The following is a 10,185-nucleotide window of genomic DNA, read 5'->3' as shown; positions in this document are numbered from 1 at the left end:
TTTCATTGTTTATTTGTGTTGATAAATGTTACTAAACAGCCTGCTAATATTCTGGAAGGCGGAGGAGGAATTTGCTTTCCTGGAGATAATCTCTCGGCTTTTACTATTCAAGTAGAATCCTTTGAAAGATGCTGGGCCAAACATAGTTTTCAACTGTATACTAGAGAGCTTCATCATCATCATCATCGTCATTTAACGTCCGCTTTCCATGCTAGCATGGGTTGGACGATTTGATTGTGGACCAGGAGGCGACACCATGCTCCAATCTGATTTGCCAGAGTTTCTACAGCTGGATGCCCTTCCTAACGCCAACCACTCAGAGTGTAGTGGGTGTTTTACATGCCACCAGCAAGGCTGGTTTATAATTATGAAAATAATGTTAAATAGTTGAGTTGGAATATAAGATTAACATCATTATTTCTCTGTTTTCCATGCTGGCATGGGTTAGACAGTTTGACAGGAGCTGGTAAACTGGAGGGCTGCACTAGTTCATCATCTGTTAGGCATTGTTTCTACAGCTGGATGCCCTTCCTAACATCAACCACTTTATTGAAAGTACTGGGTGCTTTTTACATGGATCCAGCTATATGCTATATTGCTTCCCCATAGGAAATTAGTTGAAAGTATAAATTAAAAATTAAAATAGTATGAACTCCAGTAAAAGAATTTACTTAGAATGTAGGTATAAAGAAAGAATAGTAAACAAAAGCAATCAAAGGTATGTTGTGGAATAATTACTGGGATCTAGAGTTAGAAGTTGTGGCAAAATATAAGAAATCTGTTGAAAATATGTGGTCATTAAAGAAAGGCTAAGTAGAAGTGCATAGCTTAGTGGTTAAAGTGTTGGACTTAGAGTAAGTATGCGGTTTCAATTCCTGGAACTGGGCAATGCATTGTGTTCTTAAGCAAAACACTTCTTTTCACATTGCTCCAGTCCATTCCACTGGTAAAAATGAGTAATTCCCTGATGGACTGCTTTCCTGTCCAAGGAGGTGTGTCTCTCTCTCTCTATATATATATATATATATACACACACCAGTAAAACCAGGAAATTGGCCCAAAACTCATTATCAGTCTCTTGTAGACTGGTTATTGAGTTCACTTTGCATATGAAGAGACACCAATGCAAAGAATATTTTGAAATAGGCTTAAAAGAAGTTTGTGAAGCAGGACTTGTAGCAAAAAGATTGTCTATGAGAGGATTAACAAGGATATAACAGGATGCCCTTTCTAATGCCAACCACTTAGTGTGTTGTCTTCTTTTTATGTGCAACTGGCACCGGTACCTTAAAGGACAAACCTGTATGTATGGAAAACTGATTTTTCATTTAGCTTGACATGTCTTATCAAGTACAGCAACTCTACTCAGTTTCTACAGTTGTCACCTACTCTTTACTACTTAACGTTTGACACTTGCTCATACTTTTCACTATCTCTATCTCTCCCCCTAAACTCTTGTAACCTCTGCCCACTCCCTCCTACTCATCTTGTATCTTGATCTACCCTGACAAATCAATGTTTTTACCTCTTTCTGGTTCCACCCTGACCACTCTAATCCTGTCTTGTATAATGTGAGTAGCTGCATACCTTCCCTACAGCAAGAAACTTGTTCTGTTGTGTCCTTTCATCCCCTAGCATAAAGCCAGTTTCCTCACTACTGTAGCTCTACTTAAAGGGGACCTTCCAAGCTGCATGGTGACCTCACTAGTGCTGCCCCTAGTACACACACATAAATGGATTATTTTTAGGAAGAGCATCCAGCTGTAGAAAGCATGCCCATGCAGACATTAGAGCACAATGCAATTTTTGTCCAAATTGGATCCTGTCAAACCACTTGGTCACTGCCAGCATGAAAGATGGATGTTGAACGATCATCATCGTTTAACGTCCGCTTTCCATGCTAGCACGGGTTGGACGATTTGACTGAGGACTGGCAAACCAGATGGCTGCACCAGGCTCCAATCTGATCTGGCAGAGTTTCTACAGCTGGATGCCCTTCCTAACGCCAACCACTTTGAGAGTTTAGTGGGTGCTTTTACGTGCCAGTGGCATGAGGGCCAGTCTGGCGGTTAAAAATTTATGCATAATTATATATTTACTCTCACACAAGGTGATGTATGAGCTTTTAGCTTGCTGAACAACTTGCACAAATGCTTATTATCTAGTAATGAAATGTTTATCCCGCACATTATCTCACCCTCTCCATCAAATCAACATCTGAACAGGTGTTGAAGTGATCACAGAGCAACATTGGATGATGCATTTTGCTCAAGAACACAACGCACCACCTGGTCTAGGGATCAAAACCTCAATCTTGCAATGATATGTACAACACCCTAACCACTAGGCCATGTGCCCTTGTGTTGAGACCCCCTTCGGTCATGACTGACCATGGGATTGCACCTAGAAAGTTACCCTCCCAGGCATAAGTTCAGGCAAGGTTGTTTAAAAAAAAATAAAAAGACCAGCAGTCACCCATGCATACCGGCCTCCCCTCTCCACACCACCAGTGTTATCCAAGGGAAAGGCAAAGGGGCCGATACAGCTTGGCACCAGTGATGTTGCAACTCATTTCCACAGCTGAGTGAACTGAAGCAACGTGAAATAAAGTGTCTAGCTCAAGAACACAACACGCAGCCTGGTCTAGGATTCAAACTCACAATCGTGAGGTTGACGCTCTAACCACTGAGCCATGCACCTTTGTATGTGTGTATATATATATACACACACACACACACACACACACACACACACACACACATACATACTCTCTCTCTCTCTCTTATGTATGAGAAACTTGAAATTGCCCAAAGTCTGTTGGCTCATGTGCCACATTCTCTCAAGAATACCACCAAATGAATACTGTTCTAACAAGCTGTTTAAGGAGCAAATAATACTCCATCCAACCAAAAGTAACAATTTTCTAAATTTCTGCCCTGTAAGTAATATGGAACTGGTCCCTAATGAGAAAAAGATACCAACAATTTTCACAGATTACAATACAGTGGATCTGAAAATATATGATTCTAAAAAAATTTGTAGACACGTATCCTATAAGAAGCATCCAGTGTGTTTCCAGTTTAAACTTTCATAAAGCAAACTGAAAATCGTTATAGTAAAAGATCCTTAAAACAGAATGGCTCTAAACATTTATCTACACATAACAATGACATGAAACTTAAATATGTCAATAATGCAAGCTCTGGAAGGTGACGAGCTGGCAGAAACGTTAGCATGCCAGGCGAAATGCTTAGCGGTATTTTGTCTGCCATTATGTTCTGAGTTCAAATTCCACTGAGGTTGACTTTGCCTTTCATCCTTTCGGGGTCGATAAATTAAGTACCAGTTACACACTGGGGTTGATGTAATCAACTTAATTCCTTTGTCTGTCCTTGTTTGTCCCCTCTTTGTTTAGCCCCTTGTGGGCAATAAAGAAATAGGAAACATTAGCACGCCAGGTTAAATGCTTAGCAGAATTTCGCCTGTCTTTATATTCTGAGTTCAAATTCTGCCAAAGTCTATTTTGCTTTTCATCCTTTTGGATGAAAAAGAATCCAGGTCCAAAGAAAATATGAAAACAAACCCAAGGCTTTCTTTAAAGTCTTTAGACTAACCCTAAAAGAACAAAATTACTTTCTTGCCAACCCAATACATATGTATATCATATATGCATACGTGTATATTCAATATGTACATGTATGTGTATAATATACAGATATCTATATGTAAATATAAATTGTTTTTAATGGTGGGACTTGAAATAGACGAAGCTATAAATAAATTGTGTAAATATTTGGTTAAAAAGCCTTTGGAGGAATGGTATGGTAGATAATAATGCTATAAAAGACAGGCCTGGTAAATAGTTGAAGAAGGAACAATATCAGATAACCGAAAAACAAGCCAGCCGTCAGGTGATATATAGCAAAGATAGAAGCTGAAAAGTAAGATATTTGCCAGCAACATCTCTGATGCCATACAGAAAGAGGCAGGGGGATATTACTTGTTTAGGTTACTCAGGGAAGAGAGTACAAGACAGACAGGCATAAGTTCTTCCCCCAAGAAGACCTGGTAGAAGAACAAACTATAGAAGTTTGACAATGATCTTACGAAAAGCACAATTAAAGCAGTAAAGTCAGCTGCTCCATGAAAGATATTTGCTGAGGTTTTGAAAATATCTGGTGGGGAAGGACACACACACACAGACATGTTGTTTATATAGGTTGTTAGGTGTAGGCATGGCAATTTGGACAAGTATCTTCTATGCCTTGTGAGTGAATTTAGTAGATATAAACTGTGTGGAAGCCTATTGTGTGTGTGTGTATATATATAATAGGGAATAAATTCCAAAATTTACAGGGAAAAATTCAATTTAGCAATACTAAATCAAGTTTCCCAATATAAAATATGTGTATATAATTTAGAGAAAAACCACTATTAAATAATTCAATAAAGAAGAATTTAATTCTTTCCCTCCAGAAAATAAATATATCATAAAAACTTATTCTATTATATATATTTATATATATATATACTTTTGAAGTGGTTGACGTTAGTAAGGGCATCCAGCAGTAGAAACCATGCTAAATCAGACTGGAGTCTGGTGCAGACCCTCAGCTTACCATTCCTGAGAAACAATGAGTTAAAAAATGTGAATGAATGACCCATGATGGCTTATTAATGGTAAAGGGCATCCAGCCATGAAACCAAATCAAATCAGACTGGAACCTGGTGCAGCTTGCCAGCTCTGGCCAACACAAATCTTTTATAACCTTCTCGTGACTTCGATCATACCTTTTAAACATACCTCATCTACTTTGTTATTTGCATGGAGAGAGAAACTCTTGTTTGTCTTACTATTCTACAAGGGAGCCCACCTGCAATTATGTAGCTGTGTGCAAAGTTGTTTCTTTGCATTCATTATTCATCATCATCATCATTTAACGTCTGCTTTCTATGCTGGCATGGGTTAGCTGGTTTGACTGGAGCTGATAGACCAGAGAGCTGCACCAGGTTCCAGTCTGATTTGGCATGGTTTCTACAGCTGGATGCCCTTCCTAATGCCAACCACTCTCCAAGAGTGTAATGGGTGCTTTTATGTGCCACCAGCAATAACCATGACTACGATTCATGGGTGGGTGCCATTTACACGGCACTGGCAGCAATTACACATGTAATATAATATAATATTCTATGTATCACAATGAAGGGAGCCTTTTGTGGTCTCAGCCTGCAAGAAATAACTTTTCAATTCACAAGAAAAGTTACATTGGATAATGTAATCTGATGTAGATGAGGTGGTCATGGCTGTGTGACCTTTGACCATAGATTTGTTCAATCAGAACATTTTTAATATTCTCTGGACATATAAATGACTGAGATCACAGCATTACCCACTGAACAGAATGCTGAGTTTAAGGTAAGCAATGTCAAGAGGCGGACACTGGTCAATCACATCGAACTGTGTTTGGAATTTTATTTCAACAACTCTGAAGGGATGAAAGGCATAGTTGACCTTGGTGGAATTAGAACTCAGATCATAAATAGCTGGAAGAAATACTGCTAAGTATTTTGTGTCCAACATGGTAACAATTCTGCCTTAATCAGAACACTGTGCAAAACAACACCAATCCTACTTGATACACATGCCTTTTGTATAAAGAAAATCTTTGTTTAACAGAGGAAACAATTTCTTTAACTTCCCATTTCTCTTGACTTTGTTTTCGCAAATTTTCGTTTCTTTATTAAGTATAACTAGCTTCCATCAACCACTTAAAGCCAATCATAAACTTCCTTTTTTGGCTTGTTTTGAATTTATTGTTCTCACTCATTTTCAAACATCTCACAGTATTTTTCTTTCTTTTTTAAGTTTATAAAATTCTATTATTATCTACAGAATTGTAAAAATTGACACTGCTTAATAAAAACCTTCACAATATATATATATATATATATGATGGGCTTCTTCCAGTTTCCATTAACCAATACACTCACAAGGTTTTGATCAGCCAAGGACTATGGTAGAAGATACTTGCCCAATGTACTACACAGTGGGACAGAACACAAGACCATGTAGTTGGGAAGCAAACTTCTTACCACACTGCCTATATACATCTTACATGGGTGAAGGCCTTCTTTAGCTTAGGGTGCCTGTGTTTCTCCTTTTGCTATCTGCTGTCTTCGGCAAAGAAGAGCACACATTCACCCTCTGCATATGATTAGACTCGGAAAGTTTGTGAGGAACCAATTGACTCCTGGCCTGCCAGTCAAACCGTCCAACCCATGCCAACATAGAAAACGGACGTTAAACAACGATGATGATGATGACCGTTGACACTGGCTAACGCTTATTGCCTGATCCCCATATACTGCATTAATATTCCCCACACTTTCTGTTGCGTTGTTGCCTTTATCGAACTCATAAAGCAAAATATCCCGAATATGCTCCTTTGCCACTTCCATTATAGCTTTGAAAAAATAACTGTTAAAATCGAACTACACTCTTCAAAACATGCACTAAGAATAAGTACAAGGTAAAATTACTATTTTCTTTTATAACAAGTTGATGCAGTAGTTTATCTTGACCCCCTCTGACTTTTAGTTCATGCAATTGAAAAAACCTCACATTATTTATGGTATGACCTAATACATGCATACTGATAGTGACTATATTTATATCTAGTCACTATTGCTACATATCTATTTTGTATTCATAAGCAATTACTACATGAAATATAAAAAGCATTCAAATGTAATAAATCTAGTGTGTATGTTTAGCCCATGGTTGAGTGAACTTACATTTAAAAGTATTCTAACCATTTTTTGTGTATCTCGGACTTCATTGTTTATTGTTTCTTTCAAACAGTAGGATAGGATCTGAGTTACAAATGACAGCAGATAGATTGACGGCATAGTTGTTCTTTTGTTGATTTGAGCAAGTGTATGTTCTTATTTCAGGAGTGTCACACATTGACTTGAGTGTGTGTTTGTTTATATTAGGTGAGGTGTCACACTACTGTATCCTGAGCTGTTGGAGATTTTTTGATATTCAACTGACCTGTTTTTAAGGACAAACATGACTTTGTAGGATGTAATTTATAAGAGGTTAAAAGCCTGAAATTGTAATTTAGTTCAATATTCACAATGTAACGAATAATAGTCTTGAATTGATATTGTAGGTATATTTTTTTTACTTGTTCCAGTCATTAGGCTATGGCCATGCTGGGGCACTACCTTGAAGAATATTTAGTTGAACGAATCGACCCCAGCACTTATTATATTTTTGTAAAACCTGCTACTTACTCTATCAGTCTGTTTTATTGAACCGTTAAGTTATGGGGGATGTAAATGCACCAGCATCAGTTGTCAAGCAATGGTGGTGGGACAAACACAGACATACAAATACCTACATACACATATGACAGGCTTCTTTCAGTTTCTGTCTACCAAATCCGCTCACAGGGCTTTGGTTGGCCCAAGGCTATAATAAAAGACACTTGCCCAAGGTGCCATACTCTGGGACTGAATTTGGAACCATGTAGTTGGGAAGCAAGCTTCTTACCACACAGCCACTCCTGCACTTATATATATGTATTATATAAAATTCATGAGTAAGGCTGAAACAATGTGAAATAAATGTAGATAGAAATATCTGTAATATTGGTTTCGGATTTTGGCACAATGTCAGCAATTTCAGGAAAGGGATTAAGTTGATTACATCGACTCCAGTGTTCAAATGATACTTATTTTATCAACCCCAAAATAATGGCAGGCAACGTTAACCCTGGCAGGATTTGAATTCAGAATGTAAAGACAGATGAAATGCTGCTATGCAGTTTGCCTGGCACGCTAAGGATTCTGATGGCTTGCTGCCCTTGGGGATGTTTGTTATATTAAATTGAAAGGAAGGTTGCTAATTGTAGTAAGAAAATATGAATCTCTTTTCCTTTTATTCTCCTTAGTTACAGGCATGGGTGTGTGGTTAAGAAGCTCACTTTGTATCCACATAGTTTTGGGTTCAATCCCAGTGCATGGCACCTTGGGCAAGTGTCATCTACTTTAGCCCTGGGCTGACCAATGCCTTGTGAGTGAATTTAGTAAACAGAAATTGAGTGGAAGCTTGCTGTGTGTGTTAGAGAGAGAGAGTGTGTGTTTGTCACCTCCTCTACTGCTTGATAGCCCAAACAGTGTTGGTTTGTTTACACTCGACTGTTTAGCTGTTCAGTAAGAGGGGTTGATAGAATAAGTACGAGACTTTAAAAAAAAATACCTAAGTACTGAGTTTGGTTCATGCAACTAAACTTTACAAGGCAGTGCTCCAGGATGGCCATAGTTCAATGAATGAATCAAGTAAAAGATAAAAAAATATCGATTTTAGGTGTGGCAGTGTGATCAAAAAATCACAGTTAAGTGAGAAACATTCATTTATGATGCCGGGTTTTCTGCAAGTTTTTAGCCATCAGAGATTACAATCTCACTCCTTTGCAAGTTGAAATCATTCATCAATTCTAACTGGTGACTATTCATTTCCTGCTGATTACAATGATGAATTAGCCTGCATTTCAACCTGGTGACTAATTGGAGCCAGGCTGGCTGAGTATTTTTGCCGGAGACACAGCAGTGTCCACAATGTGATGCGAATCATTGACTTTTCAATGAGTATTTTATCCAATCTGCTATTGACTTGGATTTGGCCAGCTGTGACTTTCTTTCTAACAATGTATTGAAATAGGAATGTTTAGATATACACACACACATATATGCATATATATATATATATATATATATGCACATGCACACACACATACATATATATATATATATATCAGTATGTATGAATGTATGCAGTTCATTTAATCATCCTTTAACAAAAATAGATTTCACTGAAGAAAGAAATATAGAAATACATTAAAAAAACCACAAAACCAGAAAATATTGGAAGATATTTTTATAGAATGTAAAATATGTTGGTGAATTTCAAAATTTTGTTTTCAGTGATATTAACAGTAGCATCTTGAAAATTGATTAAAATTTGTTAATTTTTGAAAATTTCTTAATATATATATTTTCAAAAATATAAGGACACAGATATTGTGCTGTTTTAGCCAGCTGGAAGCGATGTTTCCTAGAGTTAAACAACAGTAACAATCGTTCCCTCCAGGACAGCCACATTATGTTGGCAAATAGTCTTTACTTTAAAGAACTGTTACTATTTATTAGATCAGTAACTGTGTGTCACTTTGAAAACTATATATTTTCAAACAGGAATTCAGCAGCACCACCTAGCCAAGCAGCTACTCTGTGTTGATAAAGGGCAGCCTGTATGTGTGGAAGACAGCGATTTTACTTAGATTGATGCGTCTGATCAAGTACAACAAATTACCACACCTCCTGGTCCCTTGTCATTTCCTCAGTGTGGCCCAGCATCCAAAGATCCTTTCTCCCCACGGCTTCCTGGGTCCGAAGAAATCAACCCCAATACTTATTTTTAAAAAATCTGGTACTTATTCTATTGGTCTTTTTTGTCAAACTGCTTGGTCACAGGGATGTAAATAAACGCTATTCATCAAGTAGTGTGGGGTCAAACACTAGTACAAAGACACATACGATGGGCTTCCACACTGTTTTCATCTACCAATTTCACTTACAAGGTATTTGTTAGCCAGAATTATAATAAAAGACACCTGCTCAAGGTGCTGCACAGTGAGACTGAACTTGAAATCACATGGGTGTAAAGCAAGCTTCTTGACTACACAGCCATACCCGAGTCTTTGCAAACAAAAAAAGGAAAACCTTTTATCTCTTATCTTCTACTTTCATCCATTAAACTATGGCCATGCTGGATCAACCTTATTTTTAAGCCTAGGGCTTATTCTGCTATTTCTTCTTTTTTTTTGTTACTAAACCACTACGTTATAAGGATGTAAACACACCAACATTGGTTGTCAAGCATTAGCAAGGGACAAACACAGACACACAAACATATACATATGTATATATATACGACGGGCTTCTTTCAGTTTCTGTCTACTAAATCCACTCACAAGGCTTTGGTCGGCCCGAGGCTATAGTAGAAAACACTTGCCCAAGGTGCCAAGTAGTGGGGCTGAACCCGGAACCATGTGGTTGGTAAGCAAGCTACTTACCACACAGCCACTCTTTTGCCTATGTATATATATATATATATAT

Source organism: Octopus bimaculoides, chromosome 8 (assembly GCF_001194135.2).
Source record: "Octopus bimaculoides isolate UCB-OBI-ISO-001 chromosome 8, ASM119413v2, whole genome shotgun sequence".
Taxonomy (NCBI): domain Eukaryota; kingdom Metazoa; phylum Mollusca; class Cephalopoda; order Octopoda; family Octopodidae; genus Octopus; species Octopus bimaculoides.
This window is presented reverse-complemented; position numbering follows the sequence as displayed.